The 15,483-nt window shown below is 41.4% G+C and overlaps 1 pseudogene; it reads right to left on the bottom strand.

The window, feature by feature from the left end:
- LOC110433676 lies at window positions 282–1,865 on the bottom strand (annotated as a pseudogene).

The following is a 15,483-nucleotide window of genomic DNA, read 5'->3' on the forward strand; positions in this document are numbered from 1 at the left end:
GACTAGACATTACTGATGTGAATACATTGTTAAGTGCTCCCAAAAAAAAAGATTTATGACAAAGCCCAGATTCAGGACAAAACAAGACCTAAGATGATAAAGAGACATGAACAAAACTAGGCTACTTAGTGTTCATAATCTCCATAGCTTCACACCAGATCTGAACCATGTCCTCCATAACTTTGGACCTGATCCATGTGACAACCTAGACCTCGCCTCATGCCTCTAGCCTTGGGCATCTGAATCTGATCTGTGATAAAACCTTCCTCTATTGTAGGTCATCATACCCAAATCTTCTGTCGTAGGTCATCAATAATTGAAGGGAACTCCTGACCCAACTTGACAAAACCCTCAGTCAACACAGCCTTCTTGAAATTATCCTCTAATGCAAAGAAGTCAATGCACTTGTTCTTCAACTCCAGGCAGTTGTACATTACACCACAATGTATCCAGCAACCGTGTTTACATATGCCCCTTCCCACAATTTCTACGCACACATAAGCTTAAGCCGCTCCAATGCGTACTGATCAGCCGCAGCTAGCAGATGCTGCACCATCTAAGAAGGAGAGTCCCCGAGAAAGTCAGCTCCTGGGAAGGCATCTGTGTAAACAAACTAAAGCATGGCTCTGAATATTGAAGGGGTAATGTCGCGTAGGGGGATGGACGACATTGTGGACTCAGCCATATGGCCAAAGAGCTATGCTTTGAAAACTGGCGAATGGTCAGCAAGCACTGCTCGGTGTGCATGGACTGTCTCGGTTCCAATGATGAATGAGACATCTGTCCCATCTGAACTATCAAACAGTGAGCCAAAATGTTTTCCTATTTCTGAAGCTGGCACAGGAATAGATCTGTTACAAACAACCATGACAACACATGTAAAGGTGAAATGTCCATCTTTCTGAAAAATTTTGTGCATCGTGGATTCACGAGAGCCATCTTGGAACAGATGAAGGTCAAAAGGTGTGTAAGATGCTCCCCTGCATGCAGCCATAACACGTGGCTAGCCATCCCTGTGCAGTAAGAACACCTCAAACATGGCATAAATGCTTTCAGCAGATGCACTCACCAGCTCAAGGAGGACAATGAGTTCGCGGTAATTAGCCAGGTCTGACTCACGAAAGAACTTAACCTGCCACGTACGGCCACTAGCGGAGAAAACATTGGAGCAGACAGGCCTGTCAATGTAGCTGTCCTTGATTTGCTCATAGTGTACTTTGCATTCGTGGACAACAGAATCAATGATCTGCCCCTGCCTAGCCAACCGGCGTCGCTTGCTCACTGCATAAACAGGAATCAAAGTGAGTCTAAATCAAAAAAAATGTGCCCAACGAACACCACATCTAATTCCTCCATTTGCAGAGATTTTTATTTTATTTTTAGATAACAACCATTTGCAGAGGGGAGAAGATTAGCTCACTACCATTAAAAGATTGCATCTTTAGAAAAATACCACTAAAAGATCGAGTTGTTGAAAACTACCATTGAAAGGTTTCACTTCAGAGGGTTTCTACCATTGTCGTTAACGACATTAGTTGAAGAGGTAAAACATAGTCGTTAACGACATTAGTTGAAGAGGTAAAACATAATAAAAAATGGATCCAACAAAGGCAAACATGAAGGCTTCCTGGCTTTGAGGCCCAGGAATGCAAAAGGAAGCCTTCATTCAGGCTGTACGTGCACGCATGCAAAAATATTCGCACCAACCGCCTGGCCGCGAGCTTGCGACCTCCTGCGGCGCTCCTCTCGTCGGCGGTGACGCTCCTCTTCCCTCGGCGACGACGACAGTGGTGGCAACTCTCATGATGTTCCTCCATGGTGCGCCCTTCTCCCTCCTCTGTGTTCTTCTTGTGCTGTTCTTCCATGGTCTAAACCCTACGTTTTGGCGATTTTGTAGTGATGTGACAAGGGATTGTTGATTTGAGACAAGATGAGCGCTACTAAAATTCTAGAATAGTAGTCTCCTTTGACACTCTATTCTTCCTATTTGTATCTATTTTGCCTGTATTTTTGTGAATTGGACCTTTTTTTCTTTGTTCCATGTTTTTTTGAGCTGCATGTTACAGGATTGATCCAAAGAATGCTTGTAGAATAGAGGTCACTGTCAACTCACACTTTAGTACTATACAGGGTAAAAAGATCTACAATAGGGGTAGGGATGTAGGCTGGGTTGTTGATTCAGAAAAGTATTCAATCATTAATCTAGAAAGGGATATTGCTTCGCACTTTACATGGGACAACAACAAGTAGGCATATTTCTGGGTTGTGAAACGGATGCATTGGCAATGCAAGTTAATTTCAGAAGATCAGCTCTGCAGCTTGCTAAGGGCATCTCAATTGGTAAAATTTATGATGATAGTGGGCAGTCGAGTGGAGAGGAATGAGATGCCTCCTGCAATTAACATGGATGGCGAGGGCATGCCTAATGAAGTGCCACTTGTTGAGCCAGTTGTTGAGAAGATGGATTTGAGGGATTTGAATAGACAGAAGTACCACAATATGGAGTAACCACTGCAGGGGCATGGATCAGAGTGAAGATCACGGAGAAGATCTACATTTGGTTGATCCAAAAGTGGTCCCATGTCAGCTAGCACTATGACATCAACAAGAGTGGTCCCATGTTAGCTGAAATTATAGGAACAATATAGGAAGAGAAGACTTATCGGTACAGTGTTGACCTGCCAAAAGAGAATGTGGCTGTGGGCAATGGGAGGTGTCAGGAAAACCAATGTATAGGAACTAAAGCACGCACGAGTGGGATACTCACTATCTACTGCCGGAGGTGGCGCTGGCGATGGCTGGTGCCTACACCTGCACCTGCACCTGCACCTACCTGTTCGTGGCAGGGACCCGAGAGATGACTCACCACGACAGCTCCTCCGTCCCCCGCACTCATCCTATGTGAACACGGCCCCGTCACCGCCGTTAAAAAACCTTGGTGGGACCTCCCCGTCCGTCGCCAAACCGCCGCTAGGGTTGTTGGGTATTCTTAACATCATTACCAAAAGTAGACTAAGTTCTAAATCTAGCAACGGTGCCAAAAATGCCAAACCTATCCCTCACACCACTTAAGCCAAGTTGTCATCCCCAGCATGACATAAGAGACGCGGTATTGAAATATGCAATTGCTCTTCTAAATAAATAATGAATGGAATCTGCAAGCGCACAGATTAATACCGATGCAGCATTTTAACCGGGAAGTATTCCAGGTATCGTTATTTATATTTTGACCACTGGGAAGGGATTAATCAATCATCACTATTGATTACAGAATAGAATATGAGATTGAGTATCTATCATTGCATGTATAATTGAGAACATTATATCTAACTCTTCATACAGGGATAAGTGTCACATAAAAGATATATGAAATGATAATAGTGACAAGGATAACTAATCTGATCTAGCCACATAATAAATATGATAAGCACCTCAATTAGATACTCTAGAAAGTCATTAGCATGGTATTAGAACGAACTACAAGAATATTCCCTAAGTTATTCTTAACTATATAGTCTAGCATATCATAGTTAGTGCAAGCATACTTAGCAATCATTGCGAGACAAGACTACGCCCATGCATAGTGATATTAGCAAGGAATATGAGAAACATAGCAATCACTCCCCTGTAATAATGTTGCTCTGCCAGCCCAATACACGAGAGGGGGACTATATAAGAATCAATGAAGCTGTCACTATCACGAACTACCCCACGATCTGGCATATTGGGTACAATCGCAGATAAATACGGTATAAGCACCACGCCTACACAATATCTATCATTTATCCATGGATCCGATGGATAAACGCTATACGATCCTAAGCATGTATATAGATCGTATCTAACTAAGCCAAGTACATAACTATGATAAACTAAGAACAATATAATCTTGAATATAAGCAAGTAGAGCAAAGTCATAAGCAATATATTGAAGTAGAACAAATTCATATTCATAATATTGAAGAACAAAGATAATTAGAAAGCAATTAGAAGCACAATTAGAAGATTACCAAGAATCCTCCTGACAGATCCGGAAACCAATCGAAGATTGACTCCTTCTAGTTCTAATCCTATGTAGCTATGCTAATCTAGATATCTAATTGATGTGGTGGCTCTAATCTTGATCAGAGGCTTCTTCTCCCTTGATGGAACAATGAATTAGGGTTGAGAGGCTCCCTCCTCCAGGGGCCAGGGGGTCTGGTTTTATAGTCCCTTCAAGTGAATATGGGCCCTTGGATCAAACCGACATAGATTGTATGGTTTAGATTCATCCTTTAGGTCGGTGGAGACTTCCCGCAAAGCAGAGTCCTGATTGGACTCCAGAGGTGGGCGGGCGCCCTGACCAACTGGGCGGCCGCCCAGGGTCTGGCCCCGTTTCGCCTCCGCTTCGGTCTCGTGGCTTCTGGAGTCTTCTAGATGTAAGATAATTGCGCAGCACGTTAATATCTTTACGTAATCCTGACATGTAGGCCTTTCTTCCATATTTCCTGATAACCCCTGCAGAAATAGACAAACACCAAAACTCGTGGAATTCTGTCAGATAAAACCCTAAGTCTAGATCTTTATTTCATTTGGATCCTTTTCTTTGTTTATTTGTTAATTAAATTTGATACTTAAGGACCGTCAACAAACTCCCCCAAGCTTACCTCTTGCTCGTCCCTGAGCAAGGATAGACTCAGCTATGGATCAGAAGTTGCTGCAATATCTTTAAAAATTTGACGGTACACATGCTCTTAAATAAGATCTCATCTCTGAGTTAGAGTAAACTGTCAAGACTTAAAACTTACTTACTTTACCTACACCATGGGACTTGTAACTGTCACTTCTGTCTTGAGTGGTTAAAAGATAGAACAGTCTAGCCAAGTGCTATGTCTCTTATTCTTGATCAGCTATAGCTCTGGGGTTTTTGCAGATTTTCAAATAAAACTCAGAATTCCTTGTATGATTCTCTCAGGTCTCTCTTTTGTGGTATGTTTGGATCCTTACCAAGGCATTGATAGTATATGCCTTCTCTCAAGATATGTGGTATTTGTGGTATGAGGCATAGTAACATTGCCTTCTCTCTCATCCTACTCTAATAAGGCTTTAATATCTGGAGCTCATAGGTGGGAGATAAAATATACATACTTACAAGACATGTATTGCATAGTCAAACCATGGATCCAAAGTAACAAGTCAATAAGTTTAATCAAGATGTGCATGTGTGGCGAATGAATGGTATATGGTGATGATGGTGATAACAATGGTGGTGAAAGTCTAATTCTACTTTGCTCTTCTGAGGGGATACATACCTTCCTTGCTTTTGAAACTTTATGAGGAGAATGAGATGCTCTTCTTTTTCTTCTCTCAGGTGGGTATCTTGCACCCCTAATTCTACTGTCGAACACTTGTCCATTTTTACCTCTCGTCTCACTTTTTTCTTTTCTTTCGAGGTTCCGAGCACTTGCTCCTTTTTATTTCCTCGTATTATTCTTCTCTCTCTCTCTCTCTCTTTTTTTAGAGCATTCATCTCTTGAGATAATATAGCAAGTGGTAGTAACAAGATAACTTGAGCATTTATTTCACAAAGGGGAAAACAGAAAATATTTTTGGTTATTCTCTCCCGGATTAGGAGTAGAATATTTTTAGGTGGTTCTGGAGATGGAATGGGTGGATATATGTGGATGGTACTTCCGGAGTAGAAGTAGCATATATGAGTGAGCGTGCAAGTGAAATCTTGATTTAACCACATGACAAGCTCCTAAGGGTCTACACAGCTTGACCACACTCAATGCTCATAAGCAGTAAATAATAAATGTGTGGCTCAAGGTCTAGCAAGCATGTATATATGGCTGTGGTAGGAATTTAAGCTCTCATCATACAGGAACTCATCATGCAACATTTTAAAGATTTTCAAAGATAAATTCTCTAGAATTCTAGCATCTCTAGGAACAGATAAACAGCAGCTCAACCTTCCTATATCGTATCCGTTAACAACTTAGACTTCAGATCAAGTTTTCATCCCACAAGTTTAGGTCTAGGTCAAGCTTTAAATTATAATAGTTATGTCTAAACTTGAGAGATAACTTAAAATGTGCAAATTAGGCAGAGCAACTATTCATCATATCCATGCTTAAGTTTTATTAGATACAGATTAGCATAGCCACTTTATTTATTAATTAAACACACTAAGTAATATATATATATAAGCATAAAATCTTTATTTGGTTTTCCCATAGTTTATGTGTATTAATATTCTAAAATAATATAAATATAAAGATAGATAGATAGAAATACTTATCGAGATAAGTGGGGGTGCTCTCCCCCAAGCTGAATTTTGACGTAATTTCTCTTGATGTAGCTAGCAGGTGGCAGAGGTGTATTTGAAAGCAGCATTCTGACAGCGATTAGAATGTCCTCTGTCTGCTAGTCTTCTTGATTCTTAAATTCTGTGGAGCTCAAATAGACAACAAAGCTTGTGGAACTGATTAAGTGTTAGCATAAATATCTAGCCTTTATCATCTTGAGACTCCTTAATTATTACTCCCTGTTTTTATATTTTTATTTTTATTTTTATAAAGCAGAAAAAATATTTATTTTATTTTTATGCCACCATAGTGAATGTACGTATGGGTTTTATGCCACTCGTCTATTCACATGGGGCTTACTATTTTTCACATTTTTATTTTCTTTTATTTTTAAGATAGTATGAGCATGTTTAACTAAGTAAACTATTTAAAATAACTGAAAGGGAAAGGATAACTACCAAGTTTACCTCTTGGCAAGGCGTTCGGTGTTTTTAAGTCCTCCGAACGGGACTCTCCAATTTCTTAATCGTCCTGAGGTTCGTTGGGTGGCGTAGTCGGTACTTCCGGCAGCGCCTCCTCTTCTTGTATAGTTATCTTCATTTTCCACACCTGACTCGGTGCTTCGATCTCCTCTGGATAATTCTGTTTAAACTCTACGTCTTCTGACCTTACAACTTCTCCTTCATAGTCTGCCCATCCGTCCTTGATGATCTGCCTCCTCTGGTTGCGGTTGCGTCTCTTTCTGACCTGCTTAGATTCTTCAACAATATAGTTAGGGTCAGTAAAATAACGGCGTACCTTCTCTGAGAGGAAGTGCATATGGACTTCTCCGGTTCCAATGTAGATAATGGCTTTAACGGTGCTGAGGAACGGTCTTCCAAGGATGATGGGTGGATCATACTCGTCTTCTCCCATGTCAACAACTTGAAAGTCTGTGTAGACAAAGTGATCGTCTATTTTGACTGGGACATCAGATACTATTCCTTGAACTTCTCGAAATGTCTGATCTGCCATCTGGAGCTGAATGTATGTTGGTCTTAGTGGCATGGTCCCGAACAAGAGCCGATAGGTGACTGCGGCCATTATGTTGACGCCCGATCCGGTGTCACAAATTGTCTTGTAGAAGTTGTATCTATTTATGGAGTAGTAAATGCTTGGCATTCCTGGGTCGTCCTTCTTGGTCAAGCACGGTGACTTAAGTTGGTGATCTTGGCCTCCATGGACTACAGTGACCATCTGAGCTGACTCGGTCCACACTTGCTTGTTCCTGTTCCTCCTGTTGGTCCTCTTCCTTGATTGATGTCTGGATTGATTTGGAATTTGTGTAGTCTTGTTTTTGAAGAAAAATGTCTCCTTCTTCCCTTTGACGTAGAAACTGATCTTGGCAGCACTGGCGTAGATGATAGCTCCCGTGGTGTTCAAAAATGGCCTCCCTAGGATGATAGGTGCTCTCTCATCATTTCCGGTCTCTACCACTACGAAGTCTGCTGGTGCATACAAGGTACCAACTTGGATACAAAGGTTCCTCACTATTCCTTTTGGGAAAGTTATCGTCTGATCTGCAAACTGCAAACACATGGTTGTCTCTAGTAAAGGATATGTAAAGAATTTTTCATAGATTACCCTGGGTATAATGTTGACACTGGAGCCAAAGTCACAGAGTGCTTCTGGGAAGTCCACCATGCCGATGGAGATCAGGATGACGGGGCGTCCTGGATCGCCTCTCTTGACCGGCAGACGGTCAGTAGAAAATTCATTGACGGGGTTACTCCAATTACCTGCATCAAACACGTCTACAAGATTTGCAGATTCTAATCCTTCCGGTTGTGATGGTATACCGGGGTTAGTAGTAGGAACAGCAGCAGCTATCTGATTTAACTGAGATTCAATCATTTTATTAAAGCTAATTTGATTCTTGATGGCAGTAGAAAAATTATCCATTCTATTATTTATATTTTCTAGCATTTTATCATTAGATGCCAATTTCTTAGATAGATTATCCATTAGCTTTCCTTGATTAGACACTAACTCTCTCAAAGGTGGAAAATTATTATTGTTGTTGTAAGAATTGTTACCTTGATAATTACCTGAGTAGTTAGGCCTCTGTTGATTCCAACCTTGATTTTGTTGAGGACGGTTGTAGTAGTTGTTGTTGTTGATGTAGTTCACATCCTCAAGTATCTCAGGGCAGTGGTTGCCTGAGTGTCCAGTGTCTCCACACTCCTCACAAGTCATGTGAGAGTCGTAGATGTGCATAACTTCTTTCTTGTCTCCAGCTTTATCATCGAGCTTCTTCATGAGCAGGTCTAGCTTTGCAGACAGCATGTCTACCTCCTTCAGCTGATGCATACCTCCACCTCTCTTGCGTGTCTGGGTCCTCTCTTCATTCCAGCTTTGATTGGACGCCATCTTCTCCACAAGAGCTGTGGCTTGTGGTATAGTAAGTGATAAGAATGCTCCTCCAGCTGCAGCATCCATGGTCTCTCGGGCACTGTTGTTGAGCCCATGATAGAATGTCTGCATCAATAGCCAACTCTCCATTCCATGATGGGGACATTCTAGGATGTAGTCTTGAAAGCGCTCCCATGCTTCTGGAACAGATTCATCATTTTGTTGCTGAAAACTTGTAATCTTCCCACGGAGAGCATTGGTCTTGCCCATGGGAAAGAACTTAGCCAGGAAGTTTGTTGAGCAGAGTGCCCACGTAGTATTCTTCTCCTTTGTAGCGTAGAACCACTGCTTCGCTCTTCCTAACAGTGAGAATGAGAAGAGGCGAAGTAATATAGCGTCTTTGGAAACTCCTGCTATGGTGAATGTGTTGCAAATCTCCAGGAAGTGTTGTAAATGAGCACTAGCATCTTCATGTGCCTTCCCACAGAACTGGTTGGATTGCACCATGTTGATAAGTCCAGGCTTGAGCTCAAAGTTGCCATCGATCTCTGCAACAGGTCCAGTGCGGATGTTGTCCGTAGTGGGAGCTGAGAACTCGCGGATCGATTTGTTCGCCATGGCTTCGAACTCTGAAGACAAGTTTCGGTGATCTTCTTGATTGGATGAAGCTTCTTGCTGAAGTGTTGATGATTTCTTTAGCTTGGCCCTCGTCTTCTTGAATAATGCTTCAGGATCGTCAACAAAATTCCCTGGAAGATGTCTTCTATTCATACATTCCCCTGCATAAGATAAAATAGAAAAATATCGGGGTAAAACTGTATGAGAGAATAGATAAGCTCAATCATATTAGTGATGCGAATGATATCTCAAAATCTTTTATTCCATTCCTGATTGGTAATCAACCTTCCCCGGCAACGGCGCCAAAAATGCTTGTTGGGTATTCTTAACATCATTACCAAAAGTAGACTAAGTTCTAAATCTAGCAACGGTGCCAAAAATGCCAAACCTATCCCTCACACCACTTAAGCCAAGTTGTCATCCCCAGCATGACATAAGAGACGCGGTATTGAAATATGCAATTGCTCTTCTAAATAAATAATGAAAGGAATCTGCAAGTGCACAGATTAATACCGATGCAGCATTTTAACCGGGAAGTATTCCAGGTATCGTTATTTATATTTTTACCACTGGGAAGGGATTAATCAATCATCACTATTGATTACAGAATAGAATATGAGATTGAGTATCTATCATTGCATGTATAATTGAGAACATTATATCTAACTCTTCGTACAGGGATAAGTGTCACATAAAAGATATATGAAATGAAAATAGTGACAAGGATAACTAATCTGATCTAGCCACATAATAAATATGATAAGCTCCTCAATTAGATACTCTAGAAAGTCATTAGCATGGTATTAGAACGAACTACAAGAATATTCCCTAAGTTATTCTTAACTATATAGTCTAGCATATCATAGTTAGTGCAAGCATACTTAGCAATCATTGCGAGACAAGACTACGCCCATGCATAGTGATATTAGCAAGGAATATGAGAAACATAGCAATCACTCCCCTGTAATAATGTTGCTCTGCCAGCCCAATACACGAGAGGGGGACTATATAAGAATCAATGAAGCTGTCACTATCACGAACTACCCCACGATCTGGCATATTGGGTACAATCGCAGATAAATACGGTATAAGCACCACGCCTACACAATATCTATCATTTATCCATGGATCCGATGGATAAACGCTATACGATCCTAAGCATGTATATAGATCGTATCTAACTAAGCCAAGTACATAACTATGATAAACTAAGAACAATATAATCTTGAATATAAGCAAGTAGAGCAAAGTCATAAGCAATATATTGAAGTAGAACAAAGTCATATTCATAATATTGAAGAACAAAGATAATTAGAAAGCAATTAGAAGCACAATTAGAAGATTACCAAGAATCCTCCTGACAGATCCGGAAACCAATCGAAGATTGACTCCTTCTAGTTCTAATCCTATGTAGCTATGCTAATCTAGATATCTAATTGATGTGGTGGCTCTAATCTTGATCAGAGGCTTCTTCTCCCTTGATGGAACAATGAATTAGGGTTGAGAGGCTCCCTCCTCCAGGGGCCAGGGGGTCTGGTTTTATAGTCCCTTCAAGTGAATATGGGCCCTTGGATCAAACCGACATAGATTGTATGGTTTAGATTCATCCTTTAGGTCGGTGGAGACTTCCCGCAAAGCAGAGTCCTGATTGGACTCCAGAGGTGGGCGGGCGCCCTGACCAACTGGGCGGCCGCCCAGGGTCTGGCCCCGTTTCGCCTCCGCTTCGGTCTCGTGGCTTCTGGAGTCTTCTAGATGTAAGATAATTGCGCAGCACGTTAATATCTTTACGTAATCCTGACATGTAGGCCTTTCTTCCATATTTCCTGATAACCCCCTGCAGAAATAGACAAACACCAAAAACTCGTGGAATTCTGTCAGATAAAACCCTAAGTCTAGATCTTTATTTCATTTGGATCCTTTTCTTTGTTTATTTGTTAATTAAATTTGATACTTAAGGACCGTCAACAAGGGTTCGTCTCGCTACTGCGGACTGCAGTTGCAGGCGCAAGAGCAGCCAACTGGGGAATCGAGATTTCTTCTTTTTTCGGCGAAGCCCATACGGCTGGGCCTGGTACTGGGGAACGAAGGCAACCTTCAGAATTGGGCCTAGATTGGCTCACCAGGCACACAAATGGGGCGTCTGAACACTCGTAATTTTTTTACAAGACAACTCAAATCATTTTTCGATTGTGATCATACTACTCAAACCAAGATATGTGGTCTCATGTAAACTAAGGGGAAAATTTCCCAAATCTAAATCTAACTGAAAGTGGACAAGTAAAATCCATTTTCATCTTCTACGAGCAATGCATGATGATGTGAACTTCCAAAACTTCAGTCTACAGAAAAATAAGGCTGAACATGCATGAACTACGATCGACCAGTGGATTCCCGTGAAAAAAGAAGAAATGGACGTATGGACGGGGATTGGGTTCGCACATAGAGCACCAGTTAGACGTAGTGCGCAAATCGCAGTGCTAGAGAAATGTTCGGGTTCAATTGAGACTGAGTAATCAATCAATCAGGGCACAAGGACTGAACCATTGCAACAAAACTCATAAATGAATCGCACATGTACTGCATGACATACATCTACCAAATCAAGATCAGATCCAAGTCCAAGTTCATGTTCAGTTGCTAGACATCGACTGCAACTATTATTACATCAGTTTCAATTGCAATATGCTTTTCAAGAAGACAGGTGGACTGTGGGCTGTGGCTTCACAATTTATTTGATGGAAGGAACGTCCAGTCCTTTTCTTTCTTCCTTCTCTTTATGTTTGGCTTTTCAGTTGCTTCCTCAATGCATCCTTTGATGATAGCCGGTAATTCTGGTTTGATTGTTATACATGTTAAAATGTATGCCAGAAGTTGGCTTTGGTATATTATCATCATCTCCTTCCCAGGAGAACCTTGCAAACAGATCAACGTATTCCCAAGTCAATAGCCAGTTGTATAGTGGCTACATTTTCCAAATAGATCAACATATTCCTAAAATCAACATAGTTTGTGGATGAAGGTACACCCAAGTCAACATTTGGTTTACAGTTTAGGGCAGAAGGTACACTAACCCTATAGTCTCTCAGCAGTTTCATTTTATTTTTATCACCAAGTTTGTGGATGAAGTTTATGACAGCAACACTGTCAAGCAACTTGGGTGAATCGTAGGTCAGTCGTGCCACGCTTGTGCTATCAGTAAACCTGACTTTTGCTTTGCCAAAAGCAGCACCGACCAACTTACAAATGTTCCTGGCCAAATTATATATGTCACCTGCAGCATCCGAAGAAGAGTCGAAAAAGGCTAAGATACTGCATGTGCCTCCAGGTACAACTTCCAGGCAAAACCCAACCCCTTTTTTGCAGAGGACAGTCCCAAATACCTGCAAACACAAACATTATCACTGCCCCTAAAGCCTAAAACAAACATGTAATAAAATGCTGCAGAACTTACATAAGTCACGTTTCGGCAATTGTCGGGGAGCGCAGATACAATTACATCATTAGTGTAGAACTGGTGGGAAAAGGATATTGGACTCATCAGTGGTGAGAGAAGGTACTATATTTTCTCAAGGGATACAATATTTTCTATAGAATACTTACTTGATTCACTGCTGGGAGAAGGATATTGCATTGGCCAACCTCCTCCTTGAAGAATTTTACAAATCGGCTGAGAAGGTTGAAGGCATCTTCACCTCTGACCTCTAAGGACATCTTAAGTTGGGCTCTCGTTAGTGCTATATCATCACATCTGACTATTAGCTCCTCAATTCTTCAAATTGAAACATGACTTCAGTCAAAAAAATCTGCAACTATCCAGAAAACATCAGGTAAGTCAATATAAGTTCTACAACTCCAGAAAACTTACTTTTTCACATATTTATAAATCAACAGAGCCACTTCTTCAAGTGCATAGTTCTATATTATATGAACCTCACTTGGGGCATGCGCTTGCCACCTCTTATGACCTGTACTTAAGATCTCGGATGGGGATAGGTTAGGAAGCCTCTTCCGCTTCTTTTGTCCCGCTGCTGTTGTCACTTCGTCATGATTGTCCTCAGACTCCCCTTTAAACTCCTCTTGGCGAGGGTGCTTATTAATCTTTGCTGGTGTAACCTCCTTATGCTTGTCCTCAGACTCACTATGGGAGGGCTCCTCACAGCTGCCTCGGCCAGTCCTGTCCACCTCACGCTACCTGCCAGTCTCCTCATTGCCACTGCTGCCATCATCCTCCTCATTTCCACTGCTGCCACCATCCTCACCGTCATTAACGCCCTCCTCATCCTCCATTCCTTCATTGGTGTCAATGCCTTTCTGGGTCTCGGCCTCATGCTCCTGACCGGCCTTGGCCTCATTCTCATCATCCTCCTCAGCCTTGCCGTCTTCCTTGGGCTCCTTAGCATGTTCCTCAATGATGGCATCAGATTTACGGCCTTGACTGTTGTCATCCTCCTCAGCCTTGCCGCCTTTCTTGGGCTCCTTAGCATTTTCCTCAATGATGGCATCCCCCTCCCCAGTCCCAAGTTGACTCTTTCTGCCATCAACTCCTGCTCCCCCTTTTACTGAAATAGAGTGACAGCAATGTAAAAAGGTACATTATTAAAGCATAGCAACATAATAAACAGGAACATACTTTGTTTACTATTCGTTAGTAATAAGTAGTTAGAAACTAGGATCATGAATTATTGGCTAAATAAGAGAAATGAAATGGCATCATTCTAAGCTAAGTAAGACCTGAAAAAATAGTGCCACCATGGTAAAAAGACACGCTGTTAGAAAACATCATTGGGGTCTGTACCTCTTTTCACCCTCATTGCATTCCATCATATCCTTGTTGCTAGTCTCCAATAGCTCAGTTTTATCCTTGTTGCTAATCTACTGTAAAGGGTCCTTCGCCTGGGTCTCCACAATGTCATCCTGGCTACTGGCAGCAGAAATATAAACTACTTAGGATCATGAATTCTGGTCTAAAAAGACACACTGTTAGAAAACACCATTCGGGTGTAAAGGCAATAAAGTTTGTACCTCTTTTCAACTTCATTGTGTTCGTCATATCCTTGTTGCTGATCTCCTACAGCTTAGGAGGTTCACCCGCACTCTAGAATCCCATCCTCTTTCACGGCATCGACTCCTGCTCCCTCCTTTTTACTGAAATAGAGTGACAGTAGTGTAAAAAGGTACATTATTAAAGCACAACAACATAATAAACAGGAACATACTTTGTTTACTGTTCATTAGTAATAACTGGTTAGAAACTAGGATCATGAATTCTTGGCTAAATAAGATAATTGAAATGGCATCGTTCTAAGCTAAGTAAGACCTAAAAAAATAGTGCCACCATGGTAAAAAGACACACTGTTAGAAAACACCATTTGGGTCTGTACCTCTTTTCACCCTCATTGCATTCCATCATATCCTTGTTGCTGGTCTCCAACAGCTCAGTTTTATCCTCATTTCTAGTCTCCTCAAAAGGGTCATTCGTCTGGGTCTCCACAACATCATCCTGGCTACTGGCAGCAGAAAGATAAACTACTTAGTTTACTGTTCGTTAGTAATAACTGGTTAGAAACTAGGATCATGAATTCTTGACTAAATAAGAGAAATGAAATGGCATCGTTCTAAGCTAAGTAAGACCTAAAAAAATAGTGCCACCATGGTTAAAAGACACACTGTTAGAAAACCCCATTGGGGTCTGTACCTCTTTTCACCCTCATTGCATCCCATCATATCCTTGTTGCTGGTCTCTAACAGCTCAGTTTTATCCTCATTGCTAGTCTCCTGAAAAGGGTCCTTTGCCTAGGTCTCCACAACGTCATCCTGGCTACTGGCAGTAGAAAGATAAACTACTTAGGATCATGAATTCTTGGCTAAAAAGACACACTGTTAGAAAACACCATTGGGGTGTAAAGGCAATATTGTCTGTACCTCTTTTCAACTTCATTGTGATCCATCATATCCTTGTTGCTGGCATCCAACAGCTTAGGAGGTTCACCGCACTCTGGAATCTCATCCTCTTTAACGGCATCAGCTCCTGCTCCCTCCTTTTTAGTGAAATAGAGTGACAGTAGTGTAAAAAGGTACATTATTAAAGCACAGCAACATAATAAACAGAAACATACTTTGTTTGCTGATCGTTAGTAATAACTGGTTAGAAACTAGGAGCATTAATTCTTGGCTAAATAAGAGAAAT

This window comes from Sorghum bicolor, chromosome 3 (assembly GCF_000003195.3).
Source record: "Sorghum bicolor cultivar BTx623 chromosome 3, Sorghum_bicolor_NCBIv3, whole genome shotgun sequence".
NCBI classification, from domain to species: domain Eukaryota; kingdom Viridiplantae; phylum Streptophyta; class Magnoliopsida; order Poales; family Poaceae; genus Sorghum; species Sorghum bicolor.